This window comes from Odocoileus virginianus, chromosome 12 (assembly GCF_023699985.2).
Source record: "Odocoileus virginianus isolate 20LAN1187 ecotype Illinois chromosome 12, Ovbor_1.2, whole genome shotgun sequence".
Lineage (NCBI taxonomy): Eukaryota > Metazoa > Chordata > Mammalia > Artiodactyla > Cervidae > Odocoileus > Odocoileus virginianus.
In genome coordinates, this window is record NC_069685.1 from 46,188,480 (window position 1) to 46,213,370 (window position 24,891).

The 24,891-nt window shown below is 39.1% G+C and overlaps 1 long non-coding RNA gene across 5 annotated transcripts in view; it reads right to left on the reverse strand.

Moving 5' to 3' along the window:
• LOC139037765 (uncharacterized) overlaps positions 1-24,891 on the reverse strand; it is a 92,799-nt gene that overhangs the window by 16,646 nt on the left and 51,262 nt on the right. The window contains exon 3 of one of the 5 annotated variants that reach the window (XR_011490663.1): positions 21,415-21,557. The exons of the other annotated variants lie outside the window; for them this stretch is intronic. This is a non-coding gene — a long non-coding RNA (uncharacterized lncRNA). The remainder of the gene's footprint in view (positions 1-21,414; positions 21,558-24,891) is intronic. 5 annotated transcript variants of the gene reach the window in all.

Below are 24,891 nucleotides of genomic sequence, written 5' to 3' on the forward strand. Positions count from 1 at the left end.
CGGTACAGCAAAATAGAAACAGGGGTGATTCATACACAACCAGAGATGACTTTGTGAACTCCTTTTCAAAATAGCGGGAGTAATAAAAGATTTAACAGCTGTTTTTACATCTAAGCCTTCCCGTGGCTTAGGGGGAAGACAAGTCAGTATAGATAAGGTACAGATATTAATTTTTAAAACTCTCTGTAGTCTTCATGCATGAAGTTGAGGAGGAACATAATAAAACATTGAACAGAAAAGCAGAAAGGGTCTTGTTTATCATCTTGCAATTTTCTTGCATAAATGTGAGAGGCATCTTCTGATGAATTCTGTGGCCGCTATAGTATTCTCAGTAGCAGGTTCTTGGCTATTCAAAATTATTCTAGTGGAGGTCAGAACTGGTAAATTTCTTTAGAGTGGCCAGATATACAGCAAGACAGTCTGAAGTAGACAATGAAGGACTGAGCTGACCATGTACTGATTATACGAGGATGCCAATCAGGCAGCAAATCGTGCATGATGCTCCCAGTTACTCAGTTATGTCTGACATTTTGCAGCTCCATGGACTGTGGCCCACCAGGCTCCCCTGTCCATGGGGTTCTCCAGGAAGAATAGTGGAGTGGGTTGCCATTTCCCACGCCAGGGGATCTTCCTGACCCAGGGATCAAACCCGGGGCTCCTACATCTCCTGCATTGGCAAGTGGGTCCTTTACCACTAGTACCACCTGGGCAGCAAACCAGCAGGAGGCCAATGGAAGCAGCTGTGGATAGCTGAGTCATTGAGCCCCCTGGGTTCTGGAAGGAAAACTCTCAATCTAAATTGAATTTCTGCTTCCCAAACTTATGGGAAAGTTATTAACCTCTCTTCAGCCTCTCTCTTATGTATGTCTGCACGCATTTATTCTTATTTTCTTATTTTATTGTTGTTTAGTCCCTAAATGGTGTCTGAATCTTTTGTGACCCCATGGACTATAGCCTTCCAGGTTCCACTGCCTGTGGGATTTCCCAGGCAAGAATACTGGAGTGGGCTGACATTTCCTACTCCAGGGGGTCTTCTGGACCCGGGGATCAAACTTGCGTCTCCTGCATTGACAGGCAGATTCTTTACTGCTGAGCCACCAAGGAAGCCCCTTCATTTAATTATTGGAGTATAATTGCTTGACAATGTGTGTTAGTTTCTGCTATACAACAAAGTGAATCAGCCACATGTATATAGATGTCCGCTCCCTCTTGAGATTCTCTCCACTCCCTAGAGTCTTCTTCTTCTTCTTCTTTTTTAATTAAGACCATTTCTAGAGCAGTTTTAGGTTTGCAGCAAAATTAAGGGGAAAGTGATTGGCTTCCCATATATTCTCTGCCCCGCTACTTGCACAGCCGCCCCTGTTTTTAACATCCCCCAACAGAGAACTATGTTTGTTATAAGTCAAATCTATGCTGGACACATGTGCTAAGTCAATTTAGTCATGCCTGACTCTTTGCAACCTTATGGACTATAGCCCACCAGGCTCCTCTGTTCCTGGGATTCTCCAGGCAAGAATATTGGAGAGGGCCTCCAGGGGATCTCCCTGATCCAGGGATTAAACCTGTGTCTTTTACGTCTCCTGCATTAGCAGGAGGGTTCTTTACCACTAACACTACCTGAGAAGCCCTAAACCTATGTTGACACATTATAATTACCCTGAATCCATAACGTCATCTTGGCCATTCTATAAATTTGGACAAATGTAGAGTGACTATTTTTTTCATCATTATGGTATCATAGAGTAATTTTACTGGCCCAAGTATCTTCTGTGTTCTGTTTATTTTGCACTTCTATCTCCAAACCCTGGCAAACCACAGACGATTTTATTGTCTCACTAGTCTTGCCTTTTCCAGAATACCATATAATTGGAATTGCACAGTAAGTAGCCTGACAGGTAGCCTTTTCAAGTTGGCTTCATTCACTTAGTAATCTGCAATTCAGTTTCCTCTGTGTATTTTCATGTCTTGATAGCTCACTTCTTTTTAGCATTGAATAATATTCCATCATTTGAATGTACCGCAGTTTATCCATTCATGTTGCTTCTGGGTCTGGAGCCTCTGTTTGGAAAGGTTCTGAGTTTTTTATTTAATTTATTTAATATCTATAAGCTTAGTTAGAGTGTCTGTTTCTTCTTGTTCAGTTCAGTTCAGTCACTCTGTCGTGTCCAACTCTTTGCGACTCCATGAATCACAGAACACCAGGCCTCCCTATCCATCACCAATTCCCAGAGTGTACTCAAACCCATGTCCATCGAGTTGGTGATGCCATCCAACCATCTTATCCTCTGTCGTCCCCTTCTCCTCCTGCTCCTGATACTTCCCAGTATCAGGGTCTTTGCCAATAAGTCAGCTCTTCACATCAGGTGGCCAGAGTATTGGAGTTTCAGCTTCAGCATCAGTCCTTCCAATGAACACCCAGGACTCATCTCCTTTAGAATGGACTGGTTGGATCTCCTTGCAGTCCAAGGGACTCTCAAGAGCCTTCTCCAACACCACAGTTCAAAAGTGTCAATTCTTCAGCTCTCAGCTTTCTTCACAGTCCAACTCTCACATCCATACATGACCACTGGAAAAACCATAGCTTTGACTAGACGAACCTTTGTTGGCAAAGTAATGTCTCTGCTTTTTAACATGCTGTCTAGGTTGGTCATAACTCCCCTTCCAAGGAGTAAGCGTCTTTTAATTTCATGGCTGCAATCACCATCTGCAGTGATTTTGGAGCCCAGAAAAATAAAGTCAGCCACTGTTTCCAAAGTTTCCCCATCTATTTCTCATGAAGTGATGGGACCAGATGCCATGATCTTAGTTTTCTAAATGTTGAGCTTTAAACTTTTCATTCTCCTCTTTCATCAAGAGGCTTTTCAGTTCCTCTTCACTCTCTGCCATAAGGGTGGTATCATCTGCATATCTGAGGTTATTGATATTTCTCCCAGCAATCTTGATTCCAGTTTGTGCTTCTTCCAGCCCAGCGTTTCTCATGATGCACTCTGCATATAAGTTAAATAAGTAGGGTGACAATATACAGCCTTGGCGTACTCCTTTTCCTATTTGGAATCACTCTGTTGTTGCATGTCCAGTTCTAACTGGTGCTTCCTGACCTGCATACAGGTTTCTCAAGAGGCAGGTCAGGTGGTCTGGTATTCCCATCCCTTTCAGAATTTTCCACAGTTTATTGTGATCCACACAGTCAAAGGCTTTGGCATAGTCAATAAAGCAGAAATAGATGTTTTCCTGGAACTCTCTTGCCTTTTTGATGATCCAGCGGGTGTTGGCAATTTGATCTCTGGTTCCTCTGCCTTTTCTAAAACCAGCTTGAACATCTGGAAGTTCACAGTTCACATATTGCTGAAGCCTGTCTTAGAGAATTTTGAGCATTACTTTACTAGCATGTGAGATGAGTGCAATTGTGCAATAGTTTGAGCATTTTTTGTCATTGTCTTTCTTTGTGATTGGAATGAAAACTGACCTTTTCCAGTCCTGTGGCCATTGCTGAGTTTTCCAAATTTGCTGGCATATTGAATGCAGCACTTTCACAGCATCATCTTTTAGGATTTGAAATAGCTCAACTGGAATTCCATCACCTCCACTAGCTTTGTTCGTAGTGATGCTTTCTAAGGCCCGGTTGACTTCAAATTCCAGGATGTCTGGCTCTAGGTGAGTGCTCACACCATGGTGATTATCTGGTGAAGATTATCGTGAAGATCTTTTTTGTACAGTTCTTCTGTGTATTTTTGCCATCTCTTCTTAATATCTTCTGCTTCTTGCTGGGTTTTAGAAAATTGTGTCTTTCTAGGAATTGGTTCATTTCATCTGGGTTATTGAATTTATCAGCATAGTTTTAATGTTTCTTTAATATCTTTTAATGTCCATGGGATCTGTAGCAATATCCCCTCATTCATTTTTAATGTCAATAATTTGTGTCCTTTCTCTTTCTTCCTTAGTCTGCCTAGAGGCTTATCAATTTTATGGACCTTTTCAAAGAAACTGGTTTGGGTTTCATTGATTTTTCTCTACCAATTTCCTGTTTTCAATGTCATTAATTTCTGTTCTAATTCTTATTATTTTCTTCTTATTTTGGATTTTTTTTCTTTTCTCTTTCTAGTTTCCTAAGGTGAGAACTTCTACTGATTAAAGATATATTTTCTTTCCTAATATAGGCCTTTAGTGCTGTAAATCTCCCTTTATACAGTGATTTGCTGTAGCCCATGAATTTTTATAATTTTCATTTAGTTCCAGATCCTTAACAAGCCCAGTTAAAATCATTATATATTTTGTGTCAGTTAGCTGTTGCAATAATAATGGTGTGTAATAAGTAATTCCCAAATTCAGTAATGTTAAGCAATTATTATTTAACCATTTATTATTATTCCTAAGTCTCTGGGTAACCTGAAAAGTGGTGCTGATCTTGACTGATATTACCTTAGCAAATTTCCCCCCTCCCCAGTTTTGCCTGACATTCATTTACATGCCTGGCTGCCAGCTGATTATGGACCAATTTAGGATAAATCTGTTGGAAAAACTGGCTATGATTTACCTGATCTCTCATCCTGAGCAGGTGAGCCCAGGCTTATGCTAATGCTAGAGGCAGGGGTACAAGAAAAAAGCAGAAGCATGCAAGCCATCTTGAAGCTAGACTCAGAAATGGTACATTGCTGCATCCAACATCAGTAAGTCACATGGTCACACAAGATTCAAGGTTGGAAAGGATTGGAAAATATTTATAGATTGAGGGCTTCTAGGAGGAAGGAGGGTTCTTTCCTCTGCCCTTTGTCCTGTCATGCAGATTTCAGAAGCTGGAGAGTTGAGGAAGAGGCTTCAAGCGCAGGAGATGCACGTAGGACCAGTCAGAAGGGGGCAGGAAGCATGGGGCAGATCTGTGGGTGTGGCCCTGGTAGCATCTGTTATACCTACTGTTCTGTCTGCCCAGAGACTTCCTTTTCCTTCCCTGGCTGAGCCTACTTCCAACAACCTTGTTCTTCAACATGGCCATGCATCTCTGAGAAAGTCTTTCCTTAGCCCTGACATCCTGATTTATGCCCCCGTCCCAGGATTCCTCGCACCTCCCACCATAGATTTCATTACCTTGTCTTTCAATGGCTCATTGACTGTGTTCCCTACCTAGGCACAAGCTGATCGAAGGCTAGGATTTTGTTGATCACTAGGTTCCACAGTGCCTGGGACATAATATATATTCAATAAACAGTTCATGTATTTTAAACAGCACTAAACCATATCCTTAAACTCAAATTTAAAACTAATTGTATAACCCTAAATTCAATTTCCCACTGGATCCTGAACAAATAATTCCCATTGTCTCAGTGACATGGCATTTGACACATGTGAACTTGAGAAGAGCAGCCCCTGTCTGTCAAGGAAAAGTTACCTTTCAGGATGTCCAAATGGAAACTGTAGCACAACCAAGAAAATGAGGCTGTAATAGGGTTTTTCAGCTGACTAATCGATTTCCAAATATATGCATGCATATTTTATGTCTCCTTGTATTACTCACTCATGGAAAATATGTTACTGCTAAATAAAATAGTATATGACAACAATCAATAGACACATAATGCCTTTTCTCTTTCACACTTGGTTAGGTAAAAGGTTTGCCATAACATGCTGTCAAACAGAAGTGATTAGTCTTATTAGGAACAATAACACGAGAGTGTTTGGTGCACACTGCTGCTTTGATGGAGAACCAGGGATGGAGTAAACCATGGAGAGCGGCCCCAGACACTGAATTTTAAAAGGCGATGATGTTACCGTATATAGAATAGATAGCCAATGAGAATTCGCTCTGTGACTCAGGGAACTCAGACCTGGCCCTGTAACAACCTAGAGGGGTGGGATGGGGAGGGAGGTTCAAGAGGAGGAGATATAGACATACTTACGGCTGATTCATGCTGATGTTTGGCAGAAACCAACACAATGCCTAGGGCAATTATCCTTCCGTTAAAACCAAATAAATTTAATTATTATAAAAAGGTGATAAGGGGGCTTCTCTGGCAGCCCAGTAAGACTCCACACTTCCAGTGCAGAGGGTGTGGGTTCGATCCCTGCTCAGGGAACTAAGATCCTACATGCCAGGTGGCATGACCAATAAAAAAATAAACAAGGTGGCAGTTACCGTTAGCTACTGTCCAAACCACAACTTAGTGAAAAGTTCTACTGAGGAATTCAGGAAGCTCTGGAGCAGGAAATGTCTCTCCTTCAGTAGGCTGACCCAACTTGCTGTCTGGTTTTCTCTCCCCTGTGGTACATTTACACACCCTTCCCATGCCTGAGATAGCTCCCTGAGAAATTCCTGCCTGATGCTGGGCAGGCTGTTAATCTCAAGGCTTTTGCTTCCTGTCAGGAAAGGGTGAAGAGAGCGGCAGGTGCAGGGCTTCCGGCTTTTCCTGCAATAAGAGGAAAGGCTCGGTTCATCTCCTGTTATTTTTTTCCACTTGTACTTTTTTCCAGTATTTTGGCCGCCTGACGCTCAGCATCCATACTCCGGGAGATAGTGAGGACAGGGGAGCCTGGTGTGCTGCAGTCCATGCGGTCGCCAAGAGCAGGACACAACTTAGCGACTGAACAACAACGTACAGTGTGAGTCGTTTCAGCTGTGACTGACTCTGTGCGTCCTTACGGACTGTTACCCACCAGCCTCCTCTGTCCATGGGATTCTCCAGGCAAGAATACTGCAGTGGGTGTTATGCCCTCCTCCAGGGGATCTTCCTGACCTGGGAATCTAAGTCGTGTCTCCTGCATCTCCTGCATTGCAAGCAAATTCTTTATCACTGAAAAACCAGGAAAGCCGACCTAGGAAAGTACAGCAGTGCTAATTATATGGATCACGTTGTGCATCTCATCCTTAATACTTATTTATCTTATAACTGGGAGGTACAAACTTCGACATAAGTGTGTGCTGGGGGTGTATTTGACTCCCTTCACCCAATTCCCCTTCCCCCACCCCTCCTTCTGGTGACCACAATTCTGATCTCTTTTTCTATGGGTGAGCTTGTTTGTTTTGGAAGTATAATTGACCCATGACACTGTGTTAGTTTCTGTTACACATTGTTGTGATGTTGCATTTCTGTACATTTCAAAATGATTTGCATGATTAAGTCTGTTTATGTCAAATATGCCACCACACAAAGTTACTAAACATAGCTATTAAAATTGCTTTTACCCAGTTTTAGGTGGCCATCTCTCCCCCTCGTGCCCTGGCATGATACAAACAGATCATGCTGTCCATGGTCCTTAGCTGAAGGGCTGACCCTGAGCAGACTTCAGAATGTATAACTGCCCAACAACCTTAAGTTTTTGATTGTCTAGGTAAGAGTCAGATTTTTAGCATAGTTGACTTTTTTCATTGCTAAGTTGAGAACAATGTTATTTTCAGCATAGCAAAACTTCTTTAGTACTTTGAAAGGAATTAAAAAGCTGAGTGAATTAAGAGGCCCAGAAAGTGTGGATATAAATTTTTGGAAACTAATTCTAGCCATGAAAGTAGTCATTTCTATCAGACTACAATGCAACAGTGAGGAAGATAAGTAGTAAATATGTCATTGCTATTTGACAAGCCTGTGGTTTCTTGGTTCCAAATTACTGACGACTCAACTCCCTCTCCTTTAGAAAAAAGAAGACACTTTAAAATATTTTCAAATTAAAAGCATTTCAGCTAGATAACAATTGTTAGAAAGAAGTAATGAAATAGATATTAGAAAATAAAGACAAAATTAAAATGATTAAAATTCTACCTCCCAAAGGAAAAATCTATTAATAATTAGCAAAACTTCCCATGCAGTTGTAAATGATTATTCAGGGTTTTATTAATATATACGTTGACTTCAGTGTCTAAATAATTGGGTTTCAAATAGCCTTTCCACAATAATGGCATGCATACAAAAAGGTATAGCTTCAGGCAAAATGTCACATGGGAAAAGAAAAAATCAGATGGCCTTTCTTTGACTTAGTACTTATTATGAGTGCTAGACTTGCATTTACAGGATGAAGATATATATGCAAGAATACTGGAGTGGGTAGCCATTCCCTTCTCCAGGGGATCTTCCCGACCCAGGGATTGAATCCAGATTTCCCGCATTGCAGGGGAATTCTTTGCCATCTGAGCCACCGGGAAAGTCCACACATGCACGTGTAAGTATAGAATGACTACAGCATGGCTTGTTATTCCTTAAGTACCTGCATGGCACCATATTGACATTTTAAATTTGTAGCTCTCTGAACCTCTATCCCTTTTAACCCAACTCTAGAAGTAATACTGTAGTGTTCACAAGCCAGTCCTAGACTTTCTGTGTTGTTTTAATCATTCTTTATATTTTATTGGAGTAGAATTGATTTATAATGTTTCAGGTGTACAGGCAAGTGATTCAATTTTATATACACAAATAGGTAATTGATAGATAGATCTAAATATTCTTTTTCATATTATTTTTCACAATAGGTTATTACAAGACATTGAATATAGTTCCCTGTGTGTTTTAAATTCTAAATTCCCAGTTTATCTCTCTTCCTTTTTCCCATTTGGTAACTGTAAATTTATTTTCAATCCAAGACCCTTTGGATCTGTCCTCCTTTTTAAAATCACCAATTAATTACCCAGTGGGTTCTCAAGACTCTCGTGGCCTGGGGGGTGTGTTGTCATTTGAAATGGGGTTGTTACTGGAATGACCCAGAGGGATGGGATGGGGAGGGAGGTCAGAGGGGGGTTCAGGATGGAACACATGTAAACCCATGGCTGATTCATACCAATGTATGGCAAAAATCACTACAATATTCTAAAGTAATTAGCCTCCAACTAAAATAAATAAATTAAATAAATAAATGAATGAAATGGGGTTGTTATTCTGAGTCCCAAGTCAGCCACAGATGCTAACATCCTGGTCAGATGGTGCAAGAGCCAAGTGGACTGGATTTAGGAGATTTAAATTAATGCCTAAGCAACAAAGATGGCCAAGCAACTTTTCTTTCCTACAAAGAAATTACTTCATTGCACACGCAAAATCCTTTCCCTTGGAAATAAGATAAGCAGGTGGCTGCAATTTGTATCAATTAAATTGTGACCTCGTTTCTGCAATTTGCATTTTTTTCTTTCTTAATGATAGCTTTTTAACAAAACTGCTGATGGATAAGCACTTAGGAGATTTGATTTTTCTATGTCTATCTTCTTTGCACTACTTAGAAAAGTTTTAATAAGAAGTATAACCACTCTCCACTTGAGACTTAATGAACATATTCTCTTTTTATTAAAAAAGTTGCAAAGCCAAGTAGAGCACTTTTGGAAATGATGAATATGGAAATTACTATTCTGCATTTTGGTCTTGAAAAAGTTATGTCTGAGTGATCATTACAATTAAAGATATTTTTCTTAAAAAAAAAAATCGAAGCTCCAAATAAAACAAAAGGTAGGTTAGAGAGCAGCTAATGAAAGAAGTTAATGCAAAATTGGATGAGTTGATAAGAGTGACTAGTTACAAGTAATGATGAGAGTTGTTTTTGTTAGGATCTAATTTTCCATTTTATTTTATGCTATTTTTCCTGAAATAGTTATACTGATGTATCCTAGTACCCTGGGCAACAATTTGGTTTGTGAAAATCATTTAGACAACAGGAGGATGGAATGAAAAGCTTGATTTGCAGTTTGTAATCATCAGGGATTCACATGGCTCCCTCTCAGCCGTGTAACACTACATTTTGCATGTAACATTTTTGCAGTTTTCACTTTCAATCAACTCCACCATTAGCATCCTTGCCATTAACACAACTTCTTTTTCCTCATGTTTCTCTCATGATCCTGCCTAAATCTTCATAAACCACCAGACAAACAAAAGTAGCACTAACTCCATCACTAGTACAATTCTGAAAGTCATTTCAACAACTGTATATACATGTACACATATACGTACTTACACTCATACAGTATGCATGTGTATACACAAACATATACCTATATGTGAGCTCCCCTGATGGTTCAGCTGACAAAGGAGGCAAGAATATACAATGGAGAAAAGATAATATCTTTAACAAGTGGTGTTGGGAAAACTGGTCATCCACTTGTAAAAGAATGAAACTAGAACACTTTCTAACACCATGCAAAAAATAAACTCAAAATGGATTAAAGATCTAAATGTAAGACCAGAAACTATAAAACTCCTACAGGAGAACATAGGCAAAACACTCTCCAACATAAACCAGAGCAGGATCCTCTATGACCCACCTCCCAGAATATTGGAAATAAAAGCAGAAATAAACAAATGGGACCTAATGAAACTTAAATCTTCTGCACAACAAAGGAAACTATAAGCAAGGTGAAAAGACAGCCTTCAGAATGGGAGAAAATAATAGCAAATGAAGCAATGGAAAAAGAATTAATCTCAAAATATACAAGCAACTCCTGCAACTCAATTTCAGAAAAATAAACGACCCAATCAAAAAGTGGGCCAAAGAACTAAACAGACATTTCTCCAAAGAAGACATACAGATGACTAACAAACACATGAAAAGATGCTCAACATCACTCATTATCAAAGAAATGCAAATCAAAACCACAATGAAGTACCATTTCACACCACTCAGAATGGCTGCTATCCAAAAGTCTACAAGCAATAAATGCTGGAGAGGGTGTGGAGAAAAGGGAACCCTCTTACACTGTTGGTATGAATGCAAACTAGTACAGCCACTATGGAGAACAGTGTGGAGATTCCTTAAAAATCTAGAAATAGGACTGCCATATGACCCAGCAATCCCACTCCTGGGCATACATACCGAGGAAACCAGATCTGAAAGAGACACGTGCACCCCAGTGTTCATCGCAGCACTGTTTATAATAGCCAGGACATGGAAGCAACCTAGATGCCCATCAGTAGATGAATGGATAAGGAAGCTATAGTACATATACACAATGGAATATTACTCGGCCATTAAAAAGAATTCATTTGAATCAGTTCTAATGAGATGGATGAAACTGGAGCCCATAATACAGAGTGAAGTAAGCCAGAAAGATAAAGACCAACACAGGATACTAATGCATAAATATGAATTTAGAAAGATGGCAACGATAACCCTATATGAAAAACAGAAAAAGAGACACAGATGTACAGAACAGACTTTTGGACTCTGTGGGAGAAGATGAAGGTGGGACGTTCTGAGAGAATAGCATTGAAACAAGTATACTATCAAGGGTGAAACAGATCACCAGCCCAGGTTGGATGCACGAGACAAGTGCTCAGGGCTGGTGCACTGGGAAGACCCAGAGGGATGGGATGGGGAGGGAGGTGGGAGGGGGGATCGGGATGGGGAATACATGTAAATCCATGGCCGATTCATGTCAATGTATGACAAAAACCACTGCAATATTATAAAGTAATTAGCCTCCAACTAATAAAAATAGATTAAAAAAAACTATTAAAAAAAAACCTGCCATATGACCCAGCAATCCCATTGCTGGACATACACACCGAGGAAACCAGAATTGAAAGAGACACGTGCACCCCAATGTTCATCGCAGCACTGTTTATAATAGCCAGGACATGGAAGCAACCTAGATGCCCATCAGCAGATGAATGGATAAAAAAGCTGTGGTACATATACACCATGGAATATTACTCAACCATTAAAAAGAATACATTTGAATTAGTTTTAATGAGGTGGATGAAACTGGAACCTGTTATATAGAGTGAAGTACGCCAGAAAGAAAAGCACCAATACAGTATACTAACGCATATATATGGAATTTAGAAAGATGGTAACAATAGCCCTGTATGTGAGACAGCAAAAGAGACACAGATGTATAGAACAGTCTTTTGCACTCTGTGGGAGAGGGTGAGGGAGAGATGATATGGGAGAATTGCATTGAAACATGTAAATTATCATATGTGAAACGAATCACCAGTCCAGGTCCGATGCATGATACAGGGTGCTCGGGGCTGGTGCACTGGGATGACCCAGAAGAATGGGATGGGGAGGGAGGTGGGAGGGGGGTTCAGGATGGGGAACACATGTACACCTATGGTGGATTCATGTCAATGTATGGCAAAACCAATACAATATTGTAAAGTAAAAAAATAATAATAATAATAAAATAAAAGGAGAAAAGAGTATTTGATCTAGAAAAAAAAATCCACCTGAGATGCAGAAGACACGTGTTCGATCCCTGGGTTGGGAATATCCCCTGGAGGAGGAAATGGCAACTTGCTCCGGTATTCTTGCCCGGAAAAGTCTATGGACAGAGGAGCCTGGTGGGTTACAGTCCACAGGGTCACAAAGAGTCAGACACAACTGAGCGACTGAGCATGAGCATGAGCCTGATACCTATGTGCATATGTAATATTCATATTTTAAGTATATAACATGTATGTTAATATAGACACTCAATAACTAACATACACAACAGAAGTGTAAACCTTTTTGTACTTTCTTTGAAAGGTCTAAGAACTATGTTCATCCACTCATACAACAAATATTTCCTAGGGACCATCTATCTGCTGGCCACACTGTCACATGGTGTGATGTTTTATTAAAAAAGACAAAAGCCCATCTCTTATGTCACAGTCACTGATGATTTAGTGCAACTGGATTTTGAGGGGCAAGTGAGGAGCATGAAGCAGATCATGCAGGGTATTCAAATGGGAAGGGTGGATTGTATTGCTAGCGATAGCAATAAATAACAGTGATAGACAATGTTAGTGATCATGATATTGACAATTTTGTCATTAATGTGGAAGATTGTTCAGCAATGAGTCTTTCCTCCCTTCCCCAAATAGATGGGACAGGTATGCTTTTGAAACAGAAGGGAAGGGAGCAGGGTACAACCTTTGAAAGCGTGACGTGACATAAACTGACTAGAACCAAATGGGTCCAAGATGGTAATTGAGTTGACTTCCACTAGACCTTGGGTCTCAGCATACACTCATTGTAACACATCAACAAGCTAAATGACATGCCCACAGGTGCCATGACAATACCAAGGCAGACCTTCAAAGACCATCAAAAACTGGGTGGTGGCCCAATTCCCGGAAATCTCTGCCCCTTCCCCCCAAACAGTTGGAATAATCCTCCCACTCATCAGCCTATGAAATTATCCATCCCATAAAAACTTATCCACACCATATTTTGAGGCCACTCTTGCCTTCTGAGATGGCCCACACTCTGTGTGTGGAGTGTTTCTCTCTAAAGAAGTCTGTCTGTCACTGAATTCTGTATGCAATGAGACCTGAGCTTCACTAAGTCCTGAAACTAGGTGTGTGATCTCAGTTGGAAGACTGGATTTTGACCAAGTTTGAGTCCTAGCATGTGGATTCAAGGCCCAATCTAGGTTACACCATTTCACTTTCTTCTCTACTGGTGTCAGCTTGGCCATGGATTTAATTTGGCCAATGGAACATGGACAGGAATGACAGGGTGCCAGTTAAAAAGTATGTCACCTTTCTGCCAGTCCTGCTTTTAAAACATGTCACTGACCACAGAGGTTTCTGTGGTATTTTGAAGGGCAGAAAGCTGCTGACATTAAGGCACATTGAATGTTTCTGCTTATTGTCAGTGATGAACAGGAAAGATCCTCAGTTGTGTATTATTTTAAAAACTATTTACCAGTAATGAAAATTGTTGATCCACCTATTGATTCCACATTTTCAAAATAAGGCCATCCCCTGAAATTGAAAGTTGCAAGGTTCAATGTAAAAGGGTGAATAAATAGAACCCGTGTATAAACAGATTGACTACAAAGAGTTTCCTTCTATTTGTGTTTCATGGTTTTGTTCCAAGTTCATCCCCTGGTGCCCTGTGTACTGTCTGCTGGTACAGAGTAAATAGTTAATGAATATTTTTCAGTAAAGGAATCAAGTTCAGAAATAGCAGTCAGTCGTTTGATCAGTTTGTTCATTCAGCAAGTATATATTTGTTGAGCGTAAAAGCAAACCTTAAAAACGTCACAGATGCCATTGTCCCTGGCCTGAGAACGCAGCTGGTTGTTCTGACTGGCTTTCTTGCAAGGAGGTGTGGGCATGTGAGTTGTTTGAGCTGATGAAAAATGAAAATGGAGGTATTTATTTGCTTGGTCTGGACTCTACCTCACTTCTCCACCTCCATGATTAGAAACTTTGTTTTTTAATTTTACATTATTGAAGTGTGGTTGATTTATAATGTTGTGTTAATTTCTGCTGTACGGCAAAGTGATTCAGTTATATATAGATACACATTCTTTTTCATATACTTTCCCACTATTGTTTATCATGGGGTATTGAACATATTTCCCTTTGCTGTACAGTGGGAACGGTTGTTTATCCATCCTATATGTACTAGTTTGCATCTACTAATCCCAAACTCCCAATCCAGCCCCCACTTCTCCTTCCCCTTGGCAACCACCAGTCTGTTCTCTATGCCTGTGAGTATGTTTCTGTTTCATACATAAGTTCATTTGGGTCACATTTTAGATTCCACAATTAAGTGATATCCTTCAGTATTTGCCTTCCTCTTTTAAAAAAATTTATTATAGTATAGTTGATTTACAATGTTGTGTTAGTTTCAGGTGTATAGTAAAATGAATCAGTTATACATATATACATATCTACTCTTTTATAGATTCTTTTCCCATATAGGTTATTGCAAAGTATTGAGTAGAGTTCCCTGTGCTATACAGTCGGTCTTTATTAGTTATCTGCTTCATATATAGTAGTGTGTACATGTCAACCCCAACCTCCCAGTTTATCTCCCCTGCCCCATTTCCACCTTGATAACCACAAGGTTATTTTATACATCTGTTACTATTTCTGTTTAGTAAATATATTTATTTGTACCATACGTTTTTTTAGATTCCACAAATAAGCTATATCGTATGGTATTTGTCTTTCTCTATCTGACTTACTCCACTCAGTATGGCAATTCTAGGTCCATCTATGTTGCTGCAGATGGCATTATTTCTTTTACAGCTGAATAATATTCCATTGTATACATGTACCACATCTTCTTTATTCATCTGTTGATAGACATTTAGGTTACTTCCATCCGTGAGATCATGAAGAGTTGCACACAACTTAGCCACTAAACAACAATACAAAATGTCTTGGCTATTGCGAATATTGCTGCTGTGAACACTGGGGTGAGTGTATCTTTTTGTACTAGAGTTTTGTCCAGTTAAATGCTTAGGAGTGGGATTGTGGGATCATATGGGAACTCTATTTTTGTGAAATCTTGTACTTTGATTGAGCCTTCATCATTCTGGGTCTATGAACAACTACAGTGACAGAATCTCTTACCCCATTGATCCACATTAATCATTCAACATGTTAGAAAAACACTCTTCTAAATGTTGCATCAGATGCAATGAATAAGACAGCCTCCACCCTAAAAGTGCTAATACCTAATTAAAATGCCTAATAGAAATTAAACAAGAGATGCAGTACAGTTGGCAGACGGAAGTAGTAGATATAAACCTATGTACATGTGTATATATATATATATATATATACACTTTATCTGGGCTTCCCAGGTGGCATTATTTGGTAAAGAACCTGCCTGCCAATGTAGAAGACATGAGACAAGTATTTGATCCTTGGGTTGGGAAGATCCCCTGGAGGAGGGCATGGCAACCTACTCTAGTATTTTTGCTTAGAGAATCCCATGGACAGAGGGAGCCTGGTGATCTACAATCAATGGGGTCTCAAAGAGTCAGACATGAAACTTAACCCAACAGGCATACTTTACTTTGTATATTCATAAATAAACATCTGCTTTGTATATATACTACTTCATTGAGTATATAAGCAAATGTTAGAATTGTATTACTTTGTAGATGTTAATATATATATAGAGAGAGAAAGAAGTTGAAGTCTATTGATTTCTCTTTCCCAAACATAATCATTCGCTGTAAGATAATCACTATCCTGTTTGGTGTTTGTCTTTCTCGGAAGCTTTTTATTTAGGGCTTTGACTGCTTCTGGTCATAAGAGCTTAAAGCACCACCTGCAGCTTGACTTAGGAGTATCCACCAAGGAGAGATTACAAATATAGACTTACAATGACCAGAGTTAATGAATATTAATATTTCATAAGGAGTCAATCTATTTCATTACATTTTACATTAATTCTAATAAATCTTTTCCCACCAGCAGTCCTAACAAATTGAATAGACTTTACAAATAATTAACCAATCTCAAATGTGTCATAAATTCACCCCAACTTTGGAAAGAGTCCCAGTAGGTACTTTTATGCTGTATTCTTGCAAACAAGCCGTAATTCACAATTAACTCTGGTTTAAAGTGTGACAGGTATTTGATGCTGTCAAATGACAAGTTTCACTTAAGCAGAAAAAAGAAACCCAGTTAGATTCCCTATAATGATAGGTTTGGAGAATGCTCATTTCAGTGTCCTCTAGCCCCATGGCAGGACTTTGCTAAGAGTGATTTTAATGGAAGATAACACTATGAGGGGAGATATCCAAGTTCAGAGAAACATTTGAAAAGTAAATCAGAATCACAGAAAGCTTCAGTTCTGTCCTCAATTTCACTACCTTTTCTTCCATCAGAAATTTGGTAATGTCAACTCTGCAAAGTACTAAAATCTTTTCACCTATTATGGGCAGCATTTCTGTAAATGCAATATGGTGATTCATCCTGAAGATGCATCCTTGTCTTTTTTTTCTTCAAGCCCACTAATGTGAAAGCAAGTAACCAATTAAGTTTTGACTTTTTATAAACATAAAGCATCTACATTAAAAAGGTTCAATTCCTTCATCTTTAACTCTGAAAGATCACAAAATCTGCTGCCATTTTATTATTTGAGTTTCTAGTGAAGAAGACCACAAATTAACACTTGTGAAGCTAAGGGAAAGATAGGTTGTGTTATGTTTTATTTCTCATTTAAAGGTCAAGCTAGTTTTTTTTGGTTGTTTTTTTTTTGTTGTTGTTGTTGTTTTTAAATAGAATTGTCCCTTTCGTGAGCTAGAACACTAGGCTATAAGTCAATTTTCAGTTTTTCAGCATTTTATGCAGATTTTAAAGCTTTGGGCTGAGAAAGCAAATCTCCAAATCTCCATTTTGAAATCCAATGATTTAACTTTAAATATAAGAAAACTATGTTATAAAAAATATTCTGACCTGTTAAATAAAATATTGAATCATATAAACACAACATTGTGGAAAAATTTTAAATATGAATTTTGGGAAAGAATTAATAAATTGGTTCAAGACAAGGTAGCAGTGTATTTCTTGTGTTTCCTTACAGGTTCTAGGAAAAGTTTGTGTTTTCACAATGATGTTTTATTACATGAAAGAGAAGTTGCAAAGATTTAGCTAGTGGAACTAAAGATTCATAGTACAAGCCCAGTGGAGGTACAGAAAAAAAAAAAAAAACTGAGTTATTCTTTGGAACTGTGCATAACTTTGCTCTAAACTGTCTACTTTAGAATGTTTTAGAAAATACAAGAACACACACACACATCCCATTTGTCTTCCCAGTGATGACAACATCACACATGGTATAGCCTCTGGAAAATTCCACTGTATTAATATAAACACTTTTCAGAACTTACTGTCTTCCTAAAGTGGTTTCCTGAGACCCTCAAGGCTTCTCCTGATCATATTTGGAGAAGTACTATGCCAGCACGTATAGTTTAGTAGTATTAGTAGTTAGTGTTAGCCACTCAGTCATGTCAGACTCTTTGTGACCCAATGGACTGTAGCCCACCAGGCTCCTCTGTCCATGTAATTCTCCAGGCAAGAGTACTGGAGTGGGTTACAATTCCCTCCTCCAGGGCATCTTCCTTACACAGGGCTTGAACCCATGTTTCCTGCATTGCAAGCAGATTCTTTACCACTGCGCCACCTGGGAAGCCTGTACAGTTTGGATAATCTGAATAATTAAGAATGTTTCCTTCCTGTGTGATTTCTGTTCATGTTTTGTCACATCCACATTTTGTCACAGTTTTGTCACAGAGGAACCAGAGATCAAATTGCCAACATCCATTGGATCATCGAGAAAGCAAGAGAGTTCCAGAAAAACATCTACTTCTGCTTATCGACTATGCCAAAGCCTTTGACTATGTGGATTGCAACAAAAACTGTGGAAAATTCTGAAAGAGATGAGAATACCAGACCACCTGACCTGCCTCCTAAGATCTGTATGCAGGTCAGGAAGCAACAGTTAGAACTGGACATGGAACAACAGACTGGTTCCAAATAGGAAAAGGAGTACGTCAAGGCTGTATATTGTCACCCTGCTTATTTAACTTCTATGCAGAGTACATCATGAGAAATGCTGGGTTGGATGAAGCACAAGCTGGAATCAAGATTGCTGGGAGAAATATCAATAACCTCAGATATGCAGATGACACTACCGTTATAGCAGAAAGTGAAGAAGAACTAAAGAGCCTCTTGATGAAAGTGAAAAAGGAGAGTGAAAAAGTTGGCTTAAAACTCAACATTCAGAAAACCAAGGTCATAGCATCTGGTACCATCACTTCATGGCAAGTAGATGGGGAAGAAATGGAAACAGTGATAGGTTTTATTTTGGGGGACTCCAAAATTACTGCAGTTGGTGACTGTAGCCATGAAATTAAAAGACGCTTGCACCTTGGAAGAAAATTTATGGCCAAACTAGACAGCATATTAAAAAGCAGAGACGTCCCTTTGCCAACAAAGGTTCATCTAGTCAAAGCTATAGTTTTTCCAGTAGTCATGCATGGATGTGAGAGCTGGACTATAAAGAAAGCTGAGCACTGAAGAATTGATGCTTTTGAACTGTGGTGTTGGAGAAGACTCTTGAGAGTCTCTTGGACTACAAGGAGATCCAACCAGTCCATCCTAAAGGAGATCAGTCCTGGGTGTTCATTGGAAGGACTGATGCTGAAGCTGAAACTCCAATACTTTGGCCACCTGATGCGAAGAGCTGACTCATTTGAAAAGACCCTGATGCTGGGAAAGATTGAGGGCAGGAGGAGAAGGGGACGACAGAGGGTGAGATGGTTGGATGGCATCACCAACTCAGTGGACATGAGTTAGAGTAAACTCTGGAAGTTAGTGATGGATAGGGAGGCCTGGCATGCTGCAGACCATGGGGTCGCAAAGAGTTGGACATTACTGAGCAACTGAACTGAACTGACTTTGTCACATCTGGTATCTCATTTGATTTTCACACTATTCCTGTGTTCTTGTAAGTATGCAAGGGAGAGATCATAAACTAATTTCTAGGTGTCAAAATGAAGCCGCATAACTTGCCCAGGTTTGCCTAGTAAGTTTCTCCTCCTAGACAAAGCCCCGACGTTTGAGTTCAAATCTAATGCTCTTCACAGACTTTCTCTTTGCAAACATCTGTCATATCCATGATAAGGTCACATGTGCACACATGATGTCAGAATCTCAGAATCAGAACAGAACTATCGCATGAAAAGCTGATTAAACACACTAAAGCACATACAAATATGCAAACTGAAAAGTTAGACAAGGTCTCTGTTTTTACTTGAACAAACCCATCATTCCTTTTTCTAACTTCTTTCAGAGTTAATTCATTGTCTCTCAAGTTGTAAAATATTGCAGGCCTAAAATACCATAAAATATTTCAAAATGTTCTAAGTTCCTACCCTTGCAACCCCCACCATCAGCCACACTTGACACGCTTGCCCCTTCCTGCCACTTTTTCTAGCAAATGTGTGAACACATCCTGCCAAATTATTTCCATCTTAGCTTATGCCTTTCTGGGGTCTTAGAAATGTCAGCCTACGGAGAATGAGATGCCTAGGAAAGATAGTTTAAATAACCTACTTCCATATCTGTCGTCTGCCAGCTTTATTCTCAAAGAATAAAAAAAAAAAAAAGCAAACATATAATCCATAACCAAGTGCAAATTCATTTCCTTTCACAAGGAATGGTTTAGAAAACTATAATTTATGAGGAGACAATATTTTAAAAATGATAACACTTTGAATGATTTGACATTTACCATAGCTGAAATAAATTTCTCATGGGGTAAGACAAATATGACATATTTGGCAGAATAATCTAACCAATAGCAATTATTAGTAAAACTCATTATCAAATAAAATATATTGAGATGCTTGTTCTTTTTCAGTCACTCAGTTGTGTCACTCTTTTGCGACCCTATGGATTGTAGCCAGCCAGGCTCCTCTGTCCATGGGATTTCTCAGGCAAGAGTACTGGAGTGGCTTGTCATTTCCTTCTCATTTTTAAAGCAATAGATAATTTTATAGAGGACATGGTGTTGTGATCATTTTCAATCTAATAGAACGTTAAGGAGAGTTACCAAATTGAAAAATTCAATTGAACAAAGTAGATTATTACAATTGGATTGGAAAAAGTGATTGAAAGATAATCTTCTTTTTAACCATGAGAATCATCATCATGTTACATCATCGCATTCAAGGTGAGAAATCTCCATGTGTAATATGAAAGGAAGATTCTCCAATCAAATGGAAATGATTGGCAAAAGAACCTATCAATTGTCTCCCCTTAAAATAAGCTCATCATGTTTTCTGAAGGAGAACTGATGCAGAAAGTAGACAGGATAATAGGCCAGACCTTGGACTAACTTGCAAAAAAATCTGCAGGCAAGAAGTAACATCTGGGCCAATAAATTACCCAGACAAAATAAGTGGCTTGGTTGATGTGGAGAGATTTAAATGGAAGTAAACAAACATAAATAAACCAGGAGGGCACTCAAGAGTTTGGAGTAGGGCAAGGAAATTAAAGTCAAATGGAATAAGAAAAAAATGCAAGAAGCAATGAGTGTTCAGATCTCTTGGAGCATCTCTTCCCTGATAGCTCAGTTGGTAAAGAATCAGCCTGCAATGCAGGAGACCTTGGTTCGATTCCTGGGTCAGGAAGATCCCCTGGAGAAGGGATAAGCTACTCACTCCAGTATTCTTGGGCTTCCCTTGTGGCTCAGCTGGTAAAGAATCTGCCTGCAACGTGGGAGACCTGAGTTCAATCCCTGGGTTGGGACGATCCCCTGGAGAAGGAAAAGGCTACCCACTCCAGTATTCTGTCCTGGAGAATTTCATGGACTGTGTAGTCCATGGGGACGCAAAGAGTCAGACACGACTGAGCAACTTTCACTTTCACCCAGCCTGGCTTTCCTGGCAGAGTTCAAGTTGAAATCCCTGGCTGGAGAGCTCTCACAAGTCAATCACTACAGATTTTCCTAGAACTACTTGGATTAAAAAAAAAAATTTGGCTGTGCATGTGGGATCTAAGTTCTCCAACCAGGGATGGAACCTGCACCCTGTGCATTGTAAACATGAGTCTTACCCACTGCACAGCCAGGGGCCACTTAGGTGGAGAGGAGGAAGAATTCCCCATAAGTGGCCAAAGATACTTGGGTGAAAATAAATACACAAAATAATAATGATGATGTGGTAATGTTAGGAGAATTTGTGACAAGAAAACAAACTTCTGAACTTACCTAGTCATCCAGTGGTTAAGAATTCATCTGCCAATGTAGAGGACACAGGTTTGATCCCTGGTTTGGGAAAATTTTACATGCCACAGGGCAACTAAGCCCACGTCCTTCAACTACTGAAGTCAATGCACCCTAGAGCCTGTGTTCTGCAACAAGAGACACGGCCACGATTAGAAGCCCATGCACCACAACTAGAGTAGCCCCAGAAAACCCACAAACAATGAAGACCTAACGCAGCCAAAGAGAAATAAATCATTTTTAAAAATAAATAATAAAACACACTTTCTAGTGACATAACCAAAAACCACTTAGAAGCCAATACAGACCAGCCAGGTTTCTGTTTAAGCTCATAAACTGTAAGCAAAGTAAAGCCACTTGGATTCTCAAAGCTATGTATTCTTATTTTACATACAGCTCCAGTGGAATTGGTTATTTGTTAAAAGAATATTGATGGGATCTCAGTATAGCCCAGCTATGCGTCAGTTCCTAGATGAACAAGGGGAAAAAGATCCTTCTTTTTTGGAACTTATATTACAGAAAATACATTTTTTCAGGCTAAAGTTGTTTACAGGAGGCGAATTGGCCTGCGTCAAACTTTTAAGAAAGCATTCTAAAAGCAATGGAAAGTGACAGCATATGTAGTAAGATTCCGGGGTGAAATGATAAAAACCAAAGGTAAGAATTCATAAAGCTTGTTTGTCCGTGACAATGGACTAAAGGAACAAGTAGTATTAAAGAATTATTTCCAGAGTTTTCCTGGTGGCTCAGTGGTAAAGAATCTGCCTGCCAATGCAGGAGACACGGGTTTGATCCCAGATCTGGGAAGATCCCCCATGTTGTGGAGCAACTAAACTCCTGCACCATGACTATTGAGCCTGTGCTCTTGGGCCCGAGAACTGCAGCTATTGAGCCCACATATTGCAACCACTGAAGCCTGTGTGCCCTAGAGCCGGTTCTCTGCAATGAGAGGAGCCACTGCAATGAGAAGCCTGTTCACCACGACTCAAAAGTAGCCTCTGTTCACCACAACTAGAGAAAGGCCCACCCAGCAATGAAGACTCAGCACAACCAAAAACAAATAAAATTATTTTTTTAATTCAGTGTTTCATAAAAAGAATTAGTTCCAGAGATAATCACGTGTACTCAACCATACCACCAGTGTTTACAGGGATGATTCTTTGTGAGACACACACGTGCCTACAATCACACACACACGATCACACATACACACAGACACATGATCCTACAGTCATCATTTTCTGCTTACAGAGCACGAAAGCAGAACACATTTTGGATGGATGCCCATGAAAGTGGTTAAAATAAATTTTGGTTGCTTAAAGATTGTGTGAATGGTTGAAGTTTAATGAATCATGTGTTTTTAATGATGATGGATGCATGGGTTGTCCAGCTTTAACCTGACATCTGTTTTTCTCTCTTGGCTGATATGGCATTCAACATACGGCATCCTTGTCTGACTCAGGTGTACAAAGACACCGAGCTGGACTCACCAGTTCAGTGTAGGCTACTAGGTATGTCAGAAATAAGATCCAGAGGAGAGTTTGTCAGGAGAGCTCACACACGAAATCAACTTCATTGTTAGGGTGGATTTTTAGGAAAATGAAACTGTACTTCTCTGGACAGGATACGTCCCACAGATGCCAAGAAACCATAATCCAGCCGTTGTTTCTTTGCCCAAGGTCTGACTTGATGTTCTCCAGGATCTCCTAGGACCATGGAAATCCATTTGAAAGGATGGCATGAAAGGGCTAATGTCTTCTCAGAACATAGTATTAGATGTAAAATGAATTCTGGTAACTGATGGACTAATTTACAGAAATAGATTTCCAATGGAGAGTGCATTGGACATTTTATTAAGAGTCTATGACAGAGAGATGCCACTTGGAATCTGAAGACACTAGTAAGAGTTCCCCTTCCCACCACTGCAAATTATAAAATACAATTTAATTCTCTATATCATTTATTGATGCCCCTAAAATCTAGAAAAGTTAGCCAAGCTGGCTACTCTTCATGAGCCTCTTAAAAATCCATATGAAAAGAACACTTCCCTAACCCAGTGTGAGGATAAATGCTCAGATGTTTAATAGCTCAGATGCCTCCTGGTTCTCTCAGGTTCTGAGGATTGCTGTCCTTACCCCACCTCCTTCAGGTAGATTAGTCTCCTATGTGTGGGATTTTATCAGCTTCTTATGTGTAACTCCTTTTCTGTTAGGGATGTATATAGCAACCATTGTTGCTATTAAAATAATAATTTGATTTATTAAATTAAATCAAAATTAAAATAATATTTTGATTTCCCAGTAAATTATAAAAGGCAACTCCTAAGAAAGTAAAGAAAAGGAAGGTTTTAAGGAACGGGTGAAGTCAATGGAATTGAAAACAAAGTGTGGCTAAGACTTCTAAACACTGGATACAAAATTAAAATCATGCCTGATTCATGAGACAAAAGAATGAGTTAGTGCAAGCTAATTGAATATTTTTACCCTTGGTCATTTTTCCTTCTCTCTCTTTGGTTATTAAAAAATGCAAAGGTGTCTGTGAAGAAAGAGAGAAAGAGAGTGGGGGAGGGAGAGAGGTAGGAAATAAGGAAGAAAGGAAGAAAAAGGGGAAGGAAAGAAGGAAAGAAGAAAGAAATGAAGGAAAGAAAGGAAGCAATGAATAAGGGAAGAAAGAAAGGAACTTTCCTATGACATTTTGCTCTCATAGGGGATTTTGTCAATAAAAAGCATATAATTCTTTAATCATTTAGTATTAATATTGCAAATCTTAATAAAATATCTTTATCCTGTAGAGAATGTATCATTTGCTTTGAAGTTAGTGACAGTTAATAAGATGGAAAGAGTAATAAAGAGAAAAATGTGAAGAGAGTCAAGGTATACAGACATTATTTTAATTTACAAGCTACAGTGGTGCTTTCACTCACTGGGTGAGCTGAATATCAAAAGCACTCTCTTATTTCCCTGTTGGATTGGTGGTATATAGAAAATGAAAACCTCACTTATATTTGCAAGCTCATTAATCATGGTATAGTGTTAACATGTTAAGACCTAGGGATTAGGCCTAGTTATCATTGTTTGGCATAAAATCAATTCAAGAAATATATCTTTAGAGTAAAAAATGTACAGTATGAATACATTATGAATATATTTTGACCTTTTGCCTATGTTCCATAGGACTTCAGGGAGGAAAGTTATAGAAGTGCCTTGATTAAAATGGATTTTTAGTGAGGTCAGAGCTTTGAAGGGCATGAAGAATTTTACATGAAGCAAGTCTAGGCAGAAAAAAATATGTTAATATATTTTTACATTCTTTTCCTCCCTCCTTCTCTATAAAAGCTTGTTTTACAAACTACTAGGAGAAAATATTGATTTTGTCATCATAAACCTTCAGTGCTGAATTTTTATGCATTTTATTGGTAATTAGAAGGCACTAAAAGCTGAGAATGCACCATAATGGGATAAT